Source organism: Stylophora pistillata, chromosome 1 (genome assembly GCF_964205215.1).
Source record: "Stylophora pistillata chromosome 1, jaStyPist1.2, whole genome shotgun sequence".
Classification (NCBI taxonomy): domain Eukaryota; kingdom Metazoa; phylum Cnidaria; class Anthozoa; order Scleractinia; family Pocilloporidae; genus Stylophora; species Stylophora pistillata.
Window position 1 is genome coordinate 7,422,502 of NC_142519.1, and position 20,016 is coordinate 7,442,517.

General features: G+C 41.1%; 1 long non-coding RNA gene across 1 annotated transcript; it reads right to left on the minus strand.

The window, feature by feature from the left end:
- Window positions 1-15,659: 15,659 nt before the first annotated feature.
- Window positions 15,660-19,521, minus strand: LOC148741070 (uncharacterized). Its single transcript, XR_015992790.1, has 2 exons — window positions 18,689-19,521; window positions 15,660-17,977 (listed from the first exon to the last, which is right to left on the minus strand). It is a non-coding gene; the product is annotated as an uncharacterized LOC148741070 (long non-coding RNA).
- Window positions 19,522-20,016: the final 495 nt, after the last annotated feature.

Sequence of the window (20,016 nt, forward strand, 5' to 3'; positions counted from 1 at the left end):
GTCCCCCCGGCCAGTGGTGACCCTGTGGCCGATGGAATAGCGGCTAGTACCCAGGCCTCGGTGTCGGGTGCTCCTCTCTTTGAGGATGAGGCTTATGCTACCCAGGCAGTCCAAATGCTGTCTGTTGCAGCTAATAGTTTTGTTAGACAACTTGCTGATAGTGCCCCACAAGAGGTTGAGCTCGCTGAGTATCTAACCAATGCCAGCGCTAATACTGATCTTTCTCCTCGGACTGGGTCAGAGAGTAATGTCAGTAATTGTAAAGGAAATAGTGAGGCTCCGAATGAGGAGCAAACTAGAGGGGCAGACGCCTCGGGTAAGACCCCTTCTGGGTCAACTGAAAATAATGATAGAGAACTAGTGTCTAGTAATGAAGTAAATGGTGGTACTGACAGTGCCCCTAATTCAATTAGTGTAGTTAACGTTAATAACGGTAGCGCTACTGATAATTTATCTAGTAAAGGGGAAACTGCAAGTGTGGTCCCTGCTAAAGTAAATAGTAAAGAGGATAAGAATGCCAAAAAAGGCTCTACTAGTGGTAAAGGTACCAGTAAGAATAATGTTAGCTCTTTGGCCCTGGCCGACGAGCTTTCCGAAATGGATACAGCTCCGGCCATGGCTACTCGTAAGAGGCCTGCATCGGACGCTGGTTCTGAGTCAACCCCCCGAGACCCGGATCCAGAACCTCCGGCTACGTCGGCTTTGTCCCGGCGTAAGAAGCTTGCAAAACCATCTGCAGCAGCATTGGGTAAGGCTGGCAAGAGGTCCTCGGGCGGTAAGAAGAAGACCTAAGCATGATGGGTTCCCTTTTGTGCGCAGTGATGGCTCTTTCCATCCTTACCTTAAACTGTAATGGTCTGCGTGCCCAGTCTAAAAGGTTTGGCTTTCTGCAGTGGTTGCGTTCCCTCCCCGTGAAGGTTGATGTTGTCTGCCTGCAAGAAACTCATTGTGTCACTCTGGCTGAGTGTTCTTTGTGGTTTTCATCGTCCGGCTTTTCGTCTGTGTTGGCTTCTGGTTCTGTTCACTCGTGTGGTTGTGTTATTCTCTATCGTTCTTCTTTATCTCTTCTAAACTCCTGGTCTGCCGATGGTCGTTATCTGCAATGTGAATTCTCTCTCTTTGGCAAAGTCTTCCGTGTGGTCTGTGTCTATGCCCCTAACTACAACCCTGCGCGCAATATATTCCTTGATGCCCTCCATTCAAAAGTCGATCCATCTGTCCCTACTGTGCTTACTGGGGATTTCAACGCCGTCTTTGACCGAGCCCTTGACCGGCGTGGTTCTGAACCTGCAAGTTCATACAGAGACAGTTCCTCTTCGCTGGCCCAGCTTTTCGAGGCATGTTGTGTTATGGATGTGTGGCGTTACCTCCATCCCTCCTCCTCGGGTTTCACCTGGACCAGGTGGGATGGCAGTTTGGCGTCGCGCATTGATCTGTTTGGGGTGCCCTTTGCCTGGCTCCCATCGGTGTCCTCTTGCGCTATGTACTGCTGCCCCTTTTCGGACCACAGTGCAGTAGTGCTGTCTGTCTCTGTTCCCGACGTCGTCCCACCTGGGCCAGGCTACTGGAAACTGAACATATCCATGATAGATGACCCGGAATATTGCCAGCTCGTTAGGGAAGAGTGGATTTCGTAGCGTCGTACCCTTCCTGGCTTCCCCTCTCTCGCCAAATGGTGGGACCGCGGGAAAGGTCGGATAAAAGGCCTTACCATTAGGTACTGTCGCAAAAAGTCATCTCAAACAACTGCATCGAGGGCTGCCCTCGTTCGCTTGATCGATCATCTTCGGGCCAAGCTGGATGCTGGCATGACCTCCTGCGCGGGCCCTTACCGATCTGCGCTGGCGGATCTGGCAGCTATGGACACCTACGTTGCCAAGGGTGCTCAAGTGCGATCAAGAGTTAAGTGGGTTGAGGAGGATGAGTCCTCCTCGGCCTATTTCCTCCGCCTGGAAAAGAAGCGGTCTGCCGACCGCCGCATCTCTGCGCTGAGAGAGCCCGGTGGCTCTATTGTTTCTTCTTCTGTTGCTTTGTGTGCTACTCTCGGCTCTTTCTATTCCGACTTATATACGGCTTCTCATACTGACACTTTGATCCAATCTTCTCTTTTGGGTAATCTGTCTTCTGTCCTTCCGCGAGATCGGGCTGATAGTTGTGAGGGCATCCTCACCCCCCTCGAGGTCTATGAGGCTCTCAAGGGCATGAAGCGGAACAAGGCTCCTGGACTGGATGGCCTTCCAGCGGAGTTCTATCTTCGTTTCTGGGACGTAGTCGGTGCTGATCTCGTAGCTGTTCTTAACGACTGTTTTTCCTCCGGTTCTTTGTCTCTCTCTCAGCGTAGAGGTGTGATCTCGTTGTCTTTTAAAAAGGGGGATCGTCTTGATCCAAAGAATTGGCGTCCCATTTCGCTGTTGAATGTCGACTATAAACTGGCATCACGAACCATTACTGGCCGGCTCCTCCGTGTCATTCACCTGGTCGTGCACCGGGACCAGACGTGTGGAGTGCCGGGTCGGTTTATAGGGGAGAATGTCACCTTTCTCCGTGATGTTGTGAGTTATGCTGAGTCTACGGGCACCGCGGTTGCAATCTTATCCCTCGACCAAGACAAGGCCTTCGACCGGGTGGATTGGGGCTTTTTGCGATCTACCCTTGTCACCATGGGTTTCGGCATCCAATTCATTGCTTGGGTAGACTTGTTCTACAGGCAGGTCCAAAGTGCCATTAATGTAAATGGTCATCTGACACCGTTTTTCGGTCTCTCGCGAGGTGTCCGGCAGGGGTGTCCCCTGTCTCCTCTGCTGTACGTTTTGGTTTCGGAGGTCCTTTCCAGTAGTATTCGCTCTAACCCCCGTATCGTTGGCCTTTCCCTCCCGGGGTGTCCCCCACTATCCCCCATATCTCAGTATGCTGACGACACGTCGTTAATTTTAACATCCGACGATGGGATCAAAGCTGCTCTGGAAGTTTATCATCAGTATGAGCGGGCGTCCGGGTCAAAGATCAACTTCGGAAAGTCCAAGGGCCTTTGGTTGGGCGGCTGGCGGGGCCGTACGGACTCCCCCATCCCTTTCGATTGGACACCTTCGAAACTCAAGGTCCTTGGAGTGTTTATCGGTCCTGGTAACCTGGAAGAGGATAATTGGCGCCCGCGCATTTCTGCGGTGGACCATGTTCTCAAATCCTGGCGTTCACGTGTTCTGACCTTTCGCGGCAAGGCTCTCGTTATTAATGCTCTCGCCCTCTCCCGGGTCTGGTATGTGGCGTCACTCATCCACATGCCGGCTTGGGTGGAGACGGAGCTTACTCGACTTGTGTTTCATTCTTTTGGTCTGGCAAGCGGGAGCTCGTCGCCCGCGCTGCAGTAGTACAGCCAGCTCTTTTTGGTGGTTTTTCAGTGGTCAGTGTTCGCTTCAAGGTGTGGGCTCTTCTGGGTCAATGGGTGAGGAGGTTTGCCTCCTCTCCCTCCAGTTGGGTCTCACTGATGTCGTTTTGGTTTCAGTCTGTCCTTGGTGTCTCTCCTCTCGTTGCGTTTTCCCGCCCTTTTTCTGTTGACTCTAGAGCCTTGCCACCATTCTACCAGTCTCTGATCCTAGCGTGGCGGAAACTTGATGGGTCTTTTGCCACGTCCAGGGATTGCCTTGTTTATGCTTCTTCGTCTCCTTTGGTCTGTTCCCCTGTTGTCAGCATGTCTTCTAAGTCATGCTATTTGTATCTCCTTTCTGAGAACATGGTCCAGCCCCGTTGTGTGTACAAGTATGAACTTCAATTCCCTAATCTTGATTGGCCTGCCACGTGGCGTACCCTGTCTATGTTCGACCTGGATCGTCGTGTCACCGACCTTAACTGGAAGATTGCGCATGGCGTTCTGTACACCGCTCGGCGTCTCTCTCTTTTTGGTTTGTCGGTTTCTCCGTTCTGTTTTTGCGGTCCCCAGGTTGAGTCACTTGAGCATCTGTTTTACTATTGTCCGCTTGCTCAGAGTGTTCTCTCCTGGGTCCAGTCTTTGTTGTTCGTTTTCTCCCCTATGAGTCCTGTCATTCTTTTACGTCATGTTCTTTTCGGGTTTAAGACGAGTGAATTGATTTCTGTCCCTTGGGGTTTCGTCTACTTTCTTAATGTTTCTAAGTACTGTATTTGGTTGTGTAGGAACGATTAGCGGTTCCGTAATGTTCGTCCTGGTGCCGTTGCGGTGATTGCGTCCATTAAAGCCCGCTTGAAGTTTTATCTACCTCTAGCCTTCAGGCGGTGCAAATCTAGCAGACGTCGTCGCTTCTTCCACAGACAGTGGTGCGCTCGTGGCGTTATTGCTTCTGTCTCAGGCAACTCTCTGGTCTTCAATCTTTAGTTCTCCCCCTTCTCCCCCGTGTGTTCCTGTGTCCGTCATGTTGCCTTTTGTGCTGGGTCTCCTTCATTGGTGAACTGCACAGGGGTTTTGTTCCGTCTCAGTCCTGTTGTGTCTGTCATGTAGCCACTTGTGCTGGGTCTCCTTCATTGGTGTACTGCACAGTGGTTCTGTTCTATTCATGTTTTGTCCATGTTTTTGTTTGCTTTTGTCCCTACTGTTGTAGGTAAGTGTGTCAGCGGGTATGCGTGAGTGTGGTATTTTGGTGCTTTGACTAACCATTATCACTAATCTGAGCATGGGAGTTTAATCTTTGAAAGTGTGTGATTAACCTGGGAGGTGGGGTTCGATCCCCCAGCGAGTTTGGCGTCCTGGTGGGCCCTCCGTTTATGGCGGTCCCAACCCTCAAGCCCTTGCACTCTGGCGGCGGGTTTGGATTAGACATTTAGGTCGGCAGGCATTGCACCGCCCTAACGGGAGCCTGGCCGTCCGCCTTAAACATAAAAAAACTGCACTGATGAGGCCCAGAAGGCCGAAACAGTACTGTCTGCAGTTAGTAGGTACTATGATTATATATATAATGAGCTAGCCTCCCTGTTAGCTCAATTGGTAGAGCGCCGGACTGTTGTGCTGGAGGTCGTGAGTTCAAATCCGGCCGGACCAAGACTCAGGGTCTTTAAATAACTGAGAAGAAAGTGCTGCCTTTGTTATAATATCTGCAAATGGTTAGACTTTCTAGTCTTCTCGGATAGGGACGATAAATGGAGGTCCCGTCTCACAAGCCCTTGTATGTGAGACGGGACCACAATGTTTTCATTCTCTTTAGACGGGAAGTTTTTTTGTTCGGTGTAAAGCAACTATTTTCGTTTCAAAGCTGCCAAATCAGGAGTTCAAGGATCTTTAAGTGACTGAAACTTAGAGACGTCCACCGGAAGGCCTAGCGAAGGTAATGAACAATTTTTGCCAGATATACGGACTTCTTAAAAACTAACCTAATCGTTTCCTTTTTCTTTTTCTATTTTTAGAAATGGGCGAAAACGACTCCTAAGAATTTCTACCTGCTTAATGCATTTGTTCATTTACAAAAAAAGCTTAAACAAAGTGGATAATTGATTCTGTGTGAGCAAAAGTCTGTTTTTACTCGTGAACTGAGGAAAAGTCACTTTTGGGTCTAAAAAGCAAAGTCGGATGTAAACAGGAGAAATCTAACTTCCCTTCTTGAATCTTTTTTTTTAATTCAGTTAACAATTTTGTCTTCACTTCAAGATTCCACTTATCTAAATTTAAAGATATCTTTTGTTTACGAAGTTGTTTATGTGGTGTTCACCATTCTTAAATAACGTCCGATATTCATCTCCCTCAATCTGACTTGGTTTACTAATGATTCCCTAAGAAGAACAAAAAAAAAATAAACAAAAAAACAAGGTTGCGATCTAATACCTGGTAGGTAATAATAACAAAATGGGATAAAATGAAGTATTTTATTTGTGGATACGAAACTGATGATCGTCAGAATCAAAGACAAATGAATAAAGGCTGATAGTTTCTAAAGAAACTGTTTGGGGCTGCGTTGGGGGGGTACCGAAATAATTTCGATATATAAACAAAGTTTAAATGGTAAATTGGCCACCGTTACGATTATAAAAGCTGACGTTTCGAGCGTTAGCCCTTCGTCGGAGCGAATAGAGGAATTGTGGGTTGTGTGTGCTTTTAAAGGCAGAAAATGGAGCTACGTGATTGGTGGGAACATGGCAACGAGAAAAACGCGAACAAACTAGTGGAATGAAAAGCGTTCGTTGATACCTGTGGGATTTAGACTGTCGGTTTGAAAGATGAGCTTTTGTTCAAGAGTTTTACGGCTTTCCGTGCTACCTAAGTGTAAGGAAAGACCGCAGATTGCCATATGTTGCTTAGAATGATTAGGTAAATTAAAATGTCAGGCGACTGATTTCAAAGAATCAACAACAGTCTGATAACAACTTGATATTTCCGTGAATCCAAAGTTTACAAAAAAGAGAATAGTTAATAGTCGTGCTATATAGTAACATCTTTGCGATTTTCCTTGTCACATTTTTATAGTTTTAATGAAAAGTAATTACACTTTTAGTTGTTGAAGCTGGTTACTGTGTTAACAATTCCATCCCTCTCGGATAAAGTTTGTGAGTACAACCTACACAGTAATATCAATGTAAAACTTCATGCTTTGAGCAGTCTTCTCTGATTATCTTTCCCGTTTTATCTTTTCTTGTTTAAACGATTAAAAACTTAGCTTAATCACTTTACCGTCTATGCGACTGTACAATGTCACAGTCCATTTCCGAATAAAGGACTTCGTCTTAACGGTTTAGTACCAGTCAAATTTAAAGTACAGACACGTTTTTCGGCAATTTCTTATTTGATATGCTTTGATTTATTTTCTCTTTTAAGAAATTTCTCTTTTTTTTTTCTCATTTATCAAATCATTGACTTTTTTGTCTATTCAAAAATTTATCATCATTTTTTTTGTATCGAGGAAGCACGAATGGATTAAGCATTGAGTCGAATGTGTAAAAACCATCACTGATTAAATAGAATAATGAAAGAAAGTTTTCATCATCTCAGCTGAGAAGTAAGAGATGTCTCATTTCGAAACGGGTAGGAAATGAAGCAGCAAAAATAAATTTTCTCCACGAAAAAAGAAAACAAAGCAAAAAACTACAGACCTTTTCTTGTCTGTCTGCGTGGGAGGCGATAAGCTGTAAATCCTGTACTAAAAGAACGTAAAAGGTTTCCTTATCTTTAATCGTGGGAGGCGTGCTTATTCCTTCTGAAAGGACAGATTAGTGCGGTAATTACTTGAAGGGATTTCACTGACTGATTTAAAGAGTAATTCTGCTCTAAGAACTATCTTTATGTTTACCCAGCGAAACAAGAGACAAGCACAGACGGTGAGTAATAGAGTCTACTCATACCGACATCATGTTTACCAAATTGTTATCAGAGTAATTATGGAATCAAAACTTCTTCAGAGGTCGCATAATTAAGCGGTACCGACATCAGATTCGAAAATATTACGTTTTACCACAAAAATGTCCCAATTAATTTTTTAGTGTCTCTAGGGAACTTTTAGACTTCCAGGAAGGATGTTTTACCGTGAGCAGGAAGTTGTCGATATGTTGCTGTCTTTTTCTTTCGTATTTTGTATCTGCTTCACGTAGAGTTCATTGTTGTTTCAGAAATTCGAGTGGTAAAGCTTTGTTGTTTGCTGATTTTGTTCATAATTAGTAGAGGGAGCTACTAACTATGTTTTATTGCAGATCTTTGTGATGTCTTCATTATTACTAATGACCAATCGAAGTTAATAAATCCTTGGATCCTTTTCCTTAGCCAAGGAAGTTTGTTCTCCACGGTGTATAATGTAAGTGCTTCCAAGCGGGGTGATGAGTTTCCTTAGGGAACAAGACAGTGGCTATCGTTGGAAAAGTAATATCGTCTCGCAGTTTGTTGTCAGCAAAGGAACGAAAAATAATAGGTTCTGGGCCAGGCCTTGGGACGTGTCGATTTTGCTTATAAATAAGTTATTTATCGACAGACGTAGCCAGACCACTCCACACGTGTCAACACGTAAGAAAAACCTATGAAAAGTGCGTAGATAAAGCACAGGATATTACAATTACAAGCAAGCAAAGCAAATTTACACAGCCATGCATTAGTTTACTACATGATTACAAGTTAAAAAATACTTACAGTTGTCATACAAATTAAATACAATAAAATTACTGGTGAGTTAAAACAAGACATAATAATCAAATACAGGCAGAACAGACTGGAAAGTAGAGAGGAGAGAATTGTGATATACGGATGTGAGCGAACTACTACAGTTATAATTTTCCATAATCATTGGTATTGAATTTCAATATTAGTGAATGGGCGTCAACATAATAGTCCTCAATCCCAAGTACAGTCAAAAGCAACTTATGAATTTTCCTTTTAAATGCTCTTTTCGTGAGCTTACGCAAGTCAGGGTTTAGACAGTTCCATAACCTCGCACCAAACGCAGAGAAAGACTTCAATTTCACATGCAATCTAGATTTCTGTACATAAAAAATTCTCTTTGGAAGAAAAACGCGTGGTATATGTATGGACGTCAGATGAATTAATAAAAAGCTCGCGAATAATCCTAGGTGTAGAGCTAGTAGAAACGACATGCATTATGGCAGAAATGGTTTCAAAATAGAGCATATTAATGGGTAGGATATTCGAAGTTATAAAAAGAGGGATAGCATGAGATATTTTGCTTGAGAAGAAAATCAATCGGAGTGCACGCTTTTGTAAGGTGAGAATCTTTTTTTAATCACTCTCCAAGCAGCTATACCGTAGAGCGTGTAGGGAAAAGTCAGCGAACGGTAAATTTGAAGAAGGGTATTTAAAGGTACATGATGTCTAAGCCTAACGATTATACCGACTATTTTGCTAATCTTCGAAGCAATATAATCAATATGATGCCTCCAGGTTAAGTTCTTGTCAATTAGTATACCCTGAAAATACAATTTTCAGACTAATCTGTTTTTTCTTTGTAAGACCTTCACGAGATACAACCTTTCTAACAAAAATCAGCCATCTGCTGCGAGGCGAGCTAATTTACTTCCAAACGGCACTTTTTCTTTCCGCATATCACTTTTTGCTCACTGATAATGAAAAACATCCGTCCTCTTTTCGTGTGCCTAGGTTTTCTTTAAGGAAGATTGGCGAACAGTGATGATATCGGTTCTTTTAATATCAAACTGATTTGGTTTATTTTGTTTATTTAGCTTCGCCAACCGGCAGGGACACCGCAACAGCTTGCACCAATTACTGCGGGCCCAGTAATCTCACCCATCCCACCCCAGGGGAGGACATCCATCACACAATAATCTCGTGCGTAGGAAATTAACGTCTCCGACCCCCAACCCTGCAGGAGACGGGACCTTCATTTATTCGTCCCTATCCGAGAAGACTAGAATATCTAACCATTTCATGATGTTATAGAAAGGTAGCAAATTCTTCTCAATTATTTTAAGACCTTGAGTGTTGGTCCGGTCGGGGCTCGAACCCTCGACCTCCCGCATAACAGTCCAGTGCAATATCCATTGGGCTAACTGGGCGGCGGTATCATTTCGGTAATGATGAACTACCTGAAGGTGGTAAAGGAGGCTATCAACTCGACGTCTTAATTAAGAATGCTTTTTCGCTTCTGCATATTGAGTTTATAGTAATATTAGCTTATCTGCTAAATTTGAAGATTGGAGAACGTCCCGTTTCCGAAATACACGCGATAGAAGTTGTGTTGCTATGGACGAATTTCGCGGCAAAATAGTGATACGATCATGGTCTCGGAGCGTTTCTGGTCGGGAGGTATTTCCTTTAGTTAGACATTTCTGACACATCCATTTCATACGAAACCACTTGTTTATGAATTACAAGCGCTCTTTTACCTGGGAGAGCTCTGGCCACTTTGGACGCTGGTTTTCAAGAACACGGGTAAATATAGTTTTTATGTTTTTGATTGGAGTTTTGAAACCACAACGCCTTCCACCTCAAGCTGAAAACAACGCTAGTGTAGTCGACCTCTCCACCTCTGTTCCATTATTAATTCGCGAATTGTGCGTGCGCAACACTAGCTCTCTTGGATAGTGGGAAAATGCGGTCGCTCGATCGCTCGTTGGGCTGTAAACATTATGCAAATGAGGTATGCTCGCTCCTTATTTTTAAATTGCTGTCCATCCTTAACTAGGATAAGTTGACTTAAAGGGCTAAATTAAAAGATATAAGTTGAGAAGACTCAGCCATCCAACTAATGATCGGCAACACTCTTCAAATCATGACAGTTGACACGATCTTTGAAAAGTTGTTGCTCAATGGGAAAATGCTGTCACTTGTTAGCTCTTTGGGCTGAAAACATTTTGCAAATGAGGTAAGCTCGCTACTTACTTTTAAATTGCTAACCATTCTTAATATAACTAAAATGTGTTGTTAATGTTTCTTAAAACAACGTAAAAAGGTCTACATAAGAGGATATAAGCTTGAAGAAAACTCGACCATTCAACAACTTGGATTGGCATCACTCTCCAAACCATGACAAATGACACGATCTTAAAAAAAGTCGCTGTTCTTGCATAATTTCACCTTTTATTACAAAAGCCAAAACAGTGTTAAACGTGTCGGAGTGTAGTAGAGAACTACTCGCGACAACTAAGTTTCTTGTCATTTTTGTTACAGTTTTTCTTGCATTGTTTTCACCACGTTTTAATTAAGGCTAGTTTTGCGTTGCTTACATAAATCCTGTAAAACACGTTCTCAGTGGGAAATATTTGTGTAGTAATCAATTACTCACGACAATTATAAACTTATGCGTGTTTATCGCTTTTCTACTTCTGTTGTAGTTTATTCTTGCATTGTTTCAGCTCGCTTACCGTTTTTCTGTCCCTTTCGTCGGTGTTCAAATAACAAATTCATGTAAAACAAGCTCTTAGTGCGAAATAAATATTGTTGAGTTTAAAATAGCTGATCCATTGACTTACTGTAAATCATTATACCTCAGTATTGGTTGATTCAAGATTTGAGTAGGTACCAACAGAATACCCTCCTCGTGTGGACTGGCAAGCTATTACATTGAATAGTTGATGATTAAAGAAACAATTTAATTTATCATATATCTTCAGCCAACAGAGTCACAACGAAAGCTAAACTACTGCTCGTACTCTAAGTCATCTGTCAATTTACGAGTTTGCTCACAGAACACTTTGATTTTTCATTGGTGATCAGCTGACCCTAACAAATAAAGAACAATTGATTCCTTGACAGATGTCAGTCATTTCTGAGTCATGTTGTCGCTCTTGTAAGAGCTGACTAGCCCTTCCATGATCACCGAGTAACTCATCCACGAGGTAAGTTTCTTAGACCTATCTCACAGGTTTCCCCAATGATCCACAAGCTGTGTTATAAAACCACAATCTCATTTTTCATTTTATTTCACTTTCATTACCTCATTCACGGTGATTTAAGGCCTTTTTTCCGTTATTCTTGTTTCATGTCGAGGATTTAAAATTAATTCCCAGGTATTAGTTTATATGGGTTTATGTTGTTGCATGTATCCATTTGTTCTTCGATGACCTCGTCGAAAAATAAAATTGGTTAAAATAGCCAGAGTTTGTCAAACGGCAGAGAGAATTTATTTCCTTTGAAGTACTTATTTCTCTCGCTCCTATCTATGCGTGCAGCTTAACTGTTAATACATTACCTGTATGCATGAACTAGGATTGTAAGTTTGGTAGAGTGGAAAAACCAGCACTCCTGAAGAATCAAAGCAAGAGAGATCCAATCCAAAAGATTGAGCAATTCATCACCAGACTAATTGGTGAGTTATGAGATAAGAGAGTTCTCTGGGTAAACAGTGAAGACCTTAGTGGAAAAAATACCTATAGCCGCTAGACGTGACATAGTCGAAGGAAGTTTTTTTTTTTTTACCTTAGCTTTGTTGAAGATAAAAAAACGCGTCTATTAATGATCGGTCCTGTAACACGGCTAATTGCAAGCCTTTCATTCCATAACAGATTTCAATTACAGCGCTTTACGAAAAAAAAAAAAAAAAAAGGCTTTAAACGTTACCTAAAAATGTGTTCATGGTACGTGAAGTTGTATACATGTGTAATTGGATTAATTTTATATCTTGTGATTAAAAAGCCACTCTTGTCGACTTTACAATGAAAGTCACGCTCGTTAAAATATCCTACATTCTTCCCTATAAGAAGTTCTAAAATAACACGTCTCAAAATAAGAACCTGTTGACACTCGTTGAGTTGTTCTTCTCGTTTACCACTTTGCTCTGTCTCTTAAAACAAAGGTTATTGGATTGTTTCTTCGAAAAGGAGTTTAGTCCCTCTCGAGGACAAAGAGGTTGAAGATTTGTTTCTAGTTCTCATCAATCATTGCTAGAAATCTGTGGGTCTGTTGGTAATGATTCTGATCATCGCAATTTACAAAAGATAGAATTTTATCGAATTTTTTAGGCCCGGGTCAAACGCTGAATTTCACATGTGCCGAACTTAATGCGAGAGTTAAATGCATGTGAAGTGCGGCGTTTGAATCAATAAAATTCGACTGTTTTAAATTAAATGCGACTTTTGGCGTATCTGCGACTAGTCGAAGGTTCGACTTAGGTGCGACTTTTGATTCAAACGTCGCATTTTACATGTACCGAACTTAATACATGAATTATAGGAAATTATTATGATTCATTTATTACCCACAACTCGCCAGGAATTCTGTAAATGCCATGCGCGAAAAAGCCAAAACAGCACAAAAATATGGTGGGAGACGAAGGAATTCGTAGTTTGATTCTTGCATTGCAAAGACAAAATAGAAATCTTTGACGTACTGTAATACTTTTGTATGAGGTGTTCGGTTATTGAAAACGAAGAGGGCACTCCTGAGTGGAAAATAGGAAAATATGTGGCATATTGTGGGTCGTGTTTTACTGAAACGATGGAACGTGAATCAAGTCAAAGTATCATGACGAAAAGCCAAGATGACGAAGCAAAAACAAACAGCAAAACAAAAGCATCAGTAAAGCAATTAAACAAACGCTCAATAGACATCTTCCTCTAGCAAATAAGTAGTGAACAGAGTTAAATTCGACAGAGTTAAATTCGACAGAGTTAAATTCGACAGAGTTAAATTCGACGTTTAAACCAAATGCCGTATTTAACTATTTTAGTCGACTAAATTAGGAGTTAAGTTCGGCACATGTGAAATTCGACGTTTGAACTGGCCCTTACGGGCCCCGCATTCTGCCTCATAGAAAGTCCTAAGCTAGCACGTCTAATTGAACAATATGCTGTCATTAAGTTAATTGCATGACGAGCTTTGCCCACCAAAAAAATTTATGCAAATTAGGCTAAGCCGGATCTGAGTTCCGCCTGGCAATTATTAACTGTAAGAGAAGATCTCAGTTCGCGCCCACAGCACGTTCAAGGTGTTGCGGATGAAGTTTCTGTAATTACTTTTTGGCACTTTTCGGCGTCAAAATTGCATAGTTTGGGTAACCCAAAACCCTTAAGCTGACCTTTCTTGTCATAACACGAATGTTTTCCAGAAAGGGACACGCGGTAATGTCGGTGTCTCTCGTGTGCAGGCATTTTTCCAGGTAAAACCCTCGCGTGGAATCAACTCATGTTTAATTTAACGCTCCTTTTATGCGCACAATGTAAGCCAAAGCAATTTTATAGTTAAACGTAAAGATCAGAATATTTTCTTCTAAGGATGATAAATGATCGACGCTGAACTAAATTATACGCTGAAGAAAATGCAAAACAGCATAACATGTAAAAGAGGAAATTTGGAAAAATACGAAGTTACGGAAACCATGAAAATCTTCGATTTTTAAGAAAGGAAATTTTTATAATTCCAAGCTAAGCAAGCTTTTCTAGTGTTTCATTCTTTAAGGTTTTGTGTAGAGCGGGGCCTTTGTTTTATAAACCGTAAAACTTAGTGACAAGTCGAAAGGGCTCGCTCTTGGTTATGATACCAAAGAGTAGAGGGACACCACGGTGATCTTCCAGGTGTTTGATCATCGTCGCCGCTCGTGGTGTACTTCGCTACTTAGGTGAGCGAGATCGACGTTCTTCCTCTCTTTAATTCTGACAGCTGTGTGAAAGGCCTGATCCTTACAATGAAAATCGGTCGATTGTGCTTTTTCAGTGGCGGCTTTAACGCTCGTCCATATTCAGCGCTTATCCTAAACATGCATGGCATCTCTAGCTATCTACAAGACACGCTGCGATGTATTATTCGTCCATGTTCCGCACAACAACTGCGCTAGTGAGATAGAGAATCGAAAGATCACCTTGTTGCGCTCGAGGCAGAGTGCGCTAAGTTTGCCAAGTTCTACGATGGACTACAGATCGTACGGCCTCCCGCAAGAATAAGGACAAGGTCTTTCAGTTACAAGCAATGGATAAGTGGAATTGTAAAAAGTTTTAATTCGTCCGTGCATCGAAAGGCCGATGGTATGTAATTTTGCTCTTTTCCGTTCTTCACACACTCGAATAGCTGTTAAAATTAAATTTAATTGCGGGTTGTGCAGTCAAAATGTAACGTCGCCCAACATGGTTTTAGTTAAACCAGTGTCTTCTGAGGCGCTTCCACCAAAATAATTTAGAAGGGAACAACAGCGCTAACCGATTTAATATCTTCTCAAGAACATGTCAAAGTCTATTAAAACGCAGAAATTAAAAATAGTAAGAATTGGTGGTTCACGTTAAAAATCATTAAAGAACAGTTCTCAGTTTGGCTCGATAGTGCTGTCACTTTGCACTAGTTGTTCATAGTGACTTACTCATTACTTTCAGTATTTGTTCGAGCTTTTCTTCGACGAAATAGGGGACATACAAGAAATCGCAATTCACCGCTAAAACAAAAACAATAAGCTCTTCTCCCAATTGGACACCAGATATGACTGCGTAGTAAGATATGACTGCGTTGTAAGATATGACTGCGTTGTACGCGAAGTTGCAGTGTGAGAAAAATGAGTGAGGAAAATAATTCTAAGTGCTGTACAGCGCGGTTTTTAACATAGATTACCTAGCTAAATGACCTGCTTGTCTTAGATATTTATGATAATATAGGAAGGTCCCCAAGGAATACTAATAACCCGGCGTGTAATTTTGTGATTGACAAAACCTGATAACTCAGGTTTATGTTTGAAAGGGCAAATCATTTAGTACATTTCACTCCAGAAGTAAATAATCTCTTAACTTTCGTAATTATTATTTTGGTTTCAGGCAAATGGTGTCGAGTTGAAAGATACTAAGTTCCTGAAACATACATCCAAGCTTTGTTAGCAGGTATGCCGAATGCTTTTATAAACGTGCGAGGGTTAAATACATTTGCGGCCCCCTGTATGGAGAGAAAAATCCAAAGTTTTTTATTACAGGGATGGTAGAGTGAATGATGTTATTTCTGGCCTGAGTCATCAAAGTTCTGTACCATTAGAGTTAAGAAAAGCTATCGGGGGAATATAGAGGTTGCTGCAAGTAGTAGCTGTTAAACTCTCAACAAGCTTTACAGGCGGCCAATTAAAGAGCATGGGGCAAGAAATCAAGCACGATTCTCACCCAGTAAACTAAAATGGTTGTTGGCAATTGAGATGGACGAGCAACCAGGGAATTTGAAGTAATCTGGTGGCCTGATCTTTTCTCAGGCACTAAAAATGGGAAACTAAAAATGCGATTTTATGTTCCTAAAGTGATACTTTGATTTCAATGATGTGTAGTACACAGTCTAGTTGACTTGTTCGTCATGTTTCCATAAATTTAGTAGCTGTTTCTTGGCAGTTTTTGTAAGTTTGTAAAATGTGTTTTGCATTTAGAGGAACAAACTTGTCTGTAGAAGGCTAAGATTAAACCCTGAATACAGCAAAATGACCCTGTAATATTAATGCAATTCATGTCTAGCTGGGCGCACAATACTCTGATGCCCTTCATTCTGTTGTAACCAAATTCAGAGGAAAAAAAAAACACCTGGAGAAACTCTTAGAGGGATAATATCTGTGGACTTTCACCACTTCTATGGTCATCAGGAATGACAGAATAAAGCAGTAACTGTTAACAAAGTCTTAATTCACTTAACTGAAAGAATAATGAGTTGGAGGGAACTATAGATCATTTTTTTCCAAGCATCTCTAATAATTCATGATGGAAATAATAATAACATTGATAACAATAATAATGATAATGATAATAATAACAGTGATAACAATAATAATGATAATAATAATAATAATAATAATGATAAAAATATTTACAATAGTTAGAGAAATAATGTTCATTATCCTGATGGTTATAATTCCTATGATTACTTCCATTAATCTAATCATTATTATTATCATTCATATTACTATTACGATTATTTCAATGTTTATCTATGAACAAAATAGTGTTATTGTTAGTCTAGCTGAATGAGTATCCAAGTGATTGAAACTGGGGCAAAAACAAATTAAGAAAAGACAGAAAAACCCCAAAAACTGTTCAGGACTGCAATTCTTGAGTTGGCTCATTGTGAAAGGTTTTGGGACTTCATTAAGCTAGTGCTGTCTGTAGTGGGCCCTGTGTCAAAGAGAGAAGAGTAGCAGCTGAATTAATAATAATAATACTAAGGACAATGATAGCATTGATTGACCAAAGTCACCCTATGACTAATAACAGATGATACGTGACAAACAGCATAAGCAACACACTTTTCAAAACAAAAAGAGCAAGCTAAAACTGCCATCAGATAAAAATAACTGTCCATAAAAGACTGACAGCATAGAGCTGAAAAAAAAAATAGGGACTGGTTCTGCCATCAGATAACAACAGTCCATAGACTGACCACCCAAGAGAAACAGAACAGATTGGTGGTTCTGCCATCAGATAACAACAGCCCATAATGGACTGACTACCCAGGAGAAACAGATCCACCTGTTAGTTCTGCCATCAGATAACAACAGTCCATGGACTAACTACCCAAGAGAAACAGAACTAGGCAGGTGGTTTTGAATCAGAAAACAACTATTTAAGACCTCTGTACAATGTGTCTTAGAAAATCTTCTGCATTCTAACAATCTATTAAAGAGACAAACTATCAGAAACACTTGAATTTCTATTTGGGGGGAGGGGGGAGGAATTAAATGAAAATCTACTTGCCTCTGCATGCCATCCTCACTGAACAGCCTAATTCAATTTGAAAATGATGATCACAATCATAAAGATAATGATAATGATAACAATAACAAATCATTATTATTATCATTTATATTACTATTATGATTATTTCAATGTTTATCTATGAACAAAATGGTGTTATTGTTAGTCTAGCTGAATGAGTATCCAAGTAATTGAAACTGAGACAAAATAATCTCAAGAAAAGCCGGGAAAACCCCAAAAACTGTTCAGGACTGCAATTCTTGAGTTGGCTCATTGTGAAAGGTTTTGGGACTTCATTAAGCTAGTGCTGTCTGTAGTGGGCCCTGTGGCAAAGAGAGAAGAGTAGCAGCTGAATTAACAATTATAATAATAATGAAGACAATGATAGCATTGATTGACGAAAGTGCCTCCGACTAATAACAGATGATACGTGACAAACAGCATAAGCAACACATTTTTCAAAACAAAAAGAGCAAGCTAAAACTTCCATCAGATAAAAATAACTGTCCATAAAAGACTGACAGCATAGAGCTGAAAAAAAATAGGGACTGGTTCTGCCATCAGATAACAACAGTCCATAGACTGACTACCCAAGAGAAACAGAACAGATTGGTGGTTCTGCCATCAGATAACAACAACCCATAATGGACTGACTACCCAAGAGAAACAGATCCACCTGTTAGTTCTGCCATCAGATAACAACAGTCCATGGACTAACTACCCAAGAGAAACAGAACTAGGCAGGTGGTTTTGAATCAGAAAACAACTACTTAAGACAAGCCCTCTGAACAATGTGTCTTAGAAAATCTTCTGCATTCTAACAATCTATTGAAGAGAAAAACTATCAGAAACACTTGAATTTCTACTTGGGAGGAGGGGGGTAAATAAATGAAAATCTACTTGCCTCAGCATGCCATCCTCATTGAGCAGCCTATTTCATTTTGAAAATGATTCAATCACAATCATAAAGATAATGATAACAATAACAAAATCATTAATAATAATGATAAGTATAATAATCATAACAATAACTACAATGACAAAGTCCGTGTTAGTCTGGCCTCTACCTTGCAGAAAATACAGCCCACCAACTGAAGCTGAATTCTTTAAAGGCATTGTATTGCAATTGGTCATTAAGGCACTCAAGCCACCTCACCACGACAAGGGACGAACATTGAGGTGGAAAAAAGGGTCTGTAAAATTGACTCCATGCTGATTCGAGATGAGAAATCTGTGTTCGAAGCTTCTTCAGTTCCACTCCAAGGGAATTTACTCTAGCTGATCTTTCGGTAAGTTAGGAAGCGAGCTCTTCGGAGTCGTGACTGAGTTTGGCGCCAAAAGAGAAATTTTTCGCGCCTTCGGGCTCAAAGTCTAGCGTGGGGGAGTTCACCAGATTTACGATAGTCATAAATCCCGCAGATTTAATAAGTTCGTCGGGGATTGTTTATTACGAAGAAGATAGACCAGCTATTAGACCGAACGTGAACACAACGTGAACGAGGTCGGGAATCCTGGCTAACCCCACTACTTCGAACGATGAGTTGGCCGGCTGAAGTTCCCGTGTCGCTACACTTTGGATTTCGTCGGGAAATATCTTAAATACATCGCATATGAAATATTTACGCAAATGAACGTCACATACCTCTTTCAAAAGTAGATACCAATGCTTGCAAGGGTCAAGTGTGGCACTTGTAATCCTGCAAAGACTCTGCGTGGTTAAGTTAGCCGGTGGAAACCCGCACGTCGAAAATCCGACTGCCTCTATGACTTCATTTCGAATGGTTTCGAAATCGAAAACATGATGCTTTTCGACATTTCGACATGAAAAATCTCGTCGAGGTTTAATATTATAATATTGGTAAGAATTTAACCAGGATACGAGGCCAAGTCGTGCGACCGCCACAGGTTTTGTACCAAAACAATAACATCGTGTACTACGATCGCAAAGCGTGAACACTGATCGATCCACCAAGTGACGCAATACTGGAAATTCGATACGGTTGTTATTCAGGTCGTACGGCACATGAAAATTGCGATATCTTTTGTTACTGTTTTATGGCAAACCAAGCGAAAGAATCATACCTAAATAATCGAAAGAGAGGCTTTTCGAATACGGCGCCTCGCCGGTATTGCCTCTTCTGTGAAAAGGAAGGATCTTTGAAAGACTACGTGATTAAAAATGTCGTTATAAGGAAACAGGCAGAAACAGAGAAAACGCAGTATTTTATGACCATTACGCGCACAACAAACTTCATTTCATTTCATGATTTTGATTTTCATCGCCAACAGATGACCCCGCGTTAACTCGCACGCAATCGCGTATCTCTCGTGGATTCGTGGACGCTAATCTTTTTAATTACATTGTGGTGTAATTAATGTGATGACATCCACCCAACGCCTTCTTCCCCAAACCTCGGCATCAGTTTACGATGCCTGCTGAGAATTTTTTTCTTGAGCAAAGCTCGTCATGTTTTCTGTATTTGCCAATCTTCGCTGCCTCGCTAACAAATGTTGATCAGGATTATTCTTCAATGAACGAGTTTAATCCAACCCAGAGGGCAAAAGAGGGTAAACGTTAGTTTCTGACGCATATCGTTTAGTTTTATCCATCTATTGAGGATTCTGTCTCGCAGTTTCAAATATATTCTTACCATATCCCACGTCCCTTGCATGTGATACTGACTTACTTCTGAAATTTGAAAGACAAGGGTGAGACATTGTTATTGATTACCAATCCATACGATATATTATGTCCTCATCGCCTCGTACTGAAAAGCATACTTGCAGTTTTATCAGGTGAGGGCAGATCATAATGACTTGTTGAATGGCTAAAGTGAATAAGTCAAAGACATCGCTGTTGAGGTTTCAAAGACGAGCGATTTTGATGCCTCGTAAACAATCCTGCCAATGAAATTTAAGATTTCTACGACTTACCAACTCATGCTTAAATTAGTAATAATTTTGTAATGG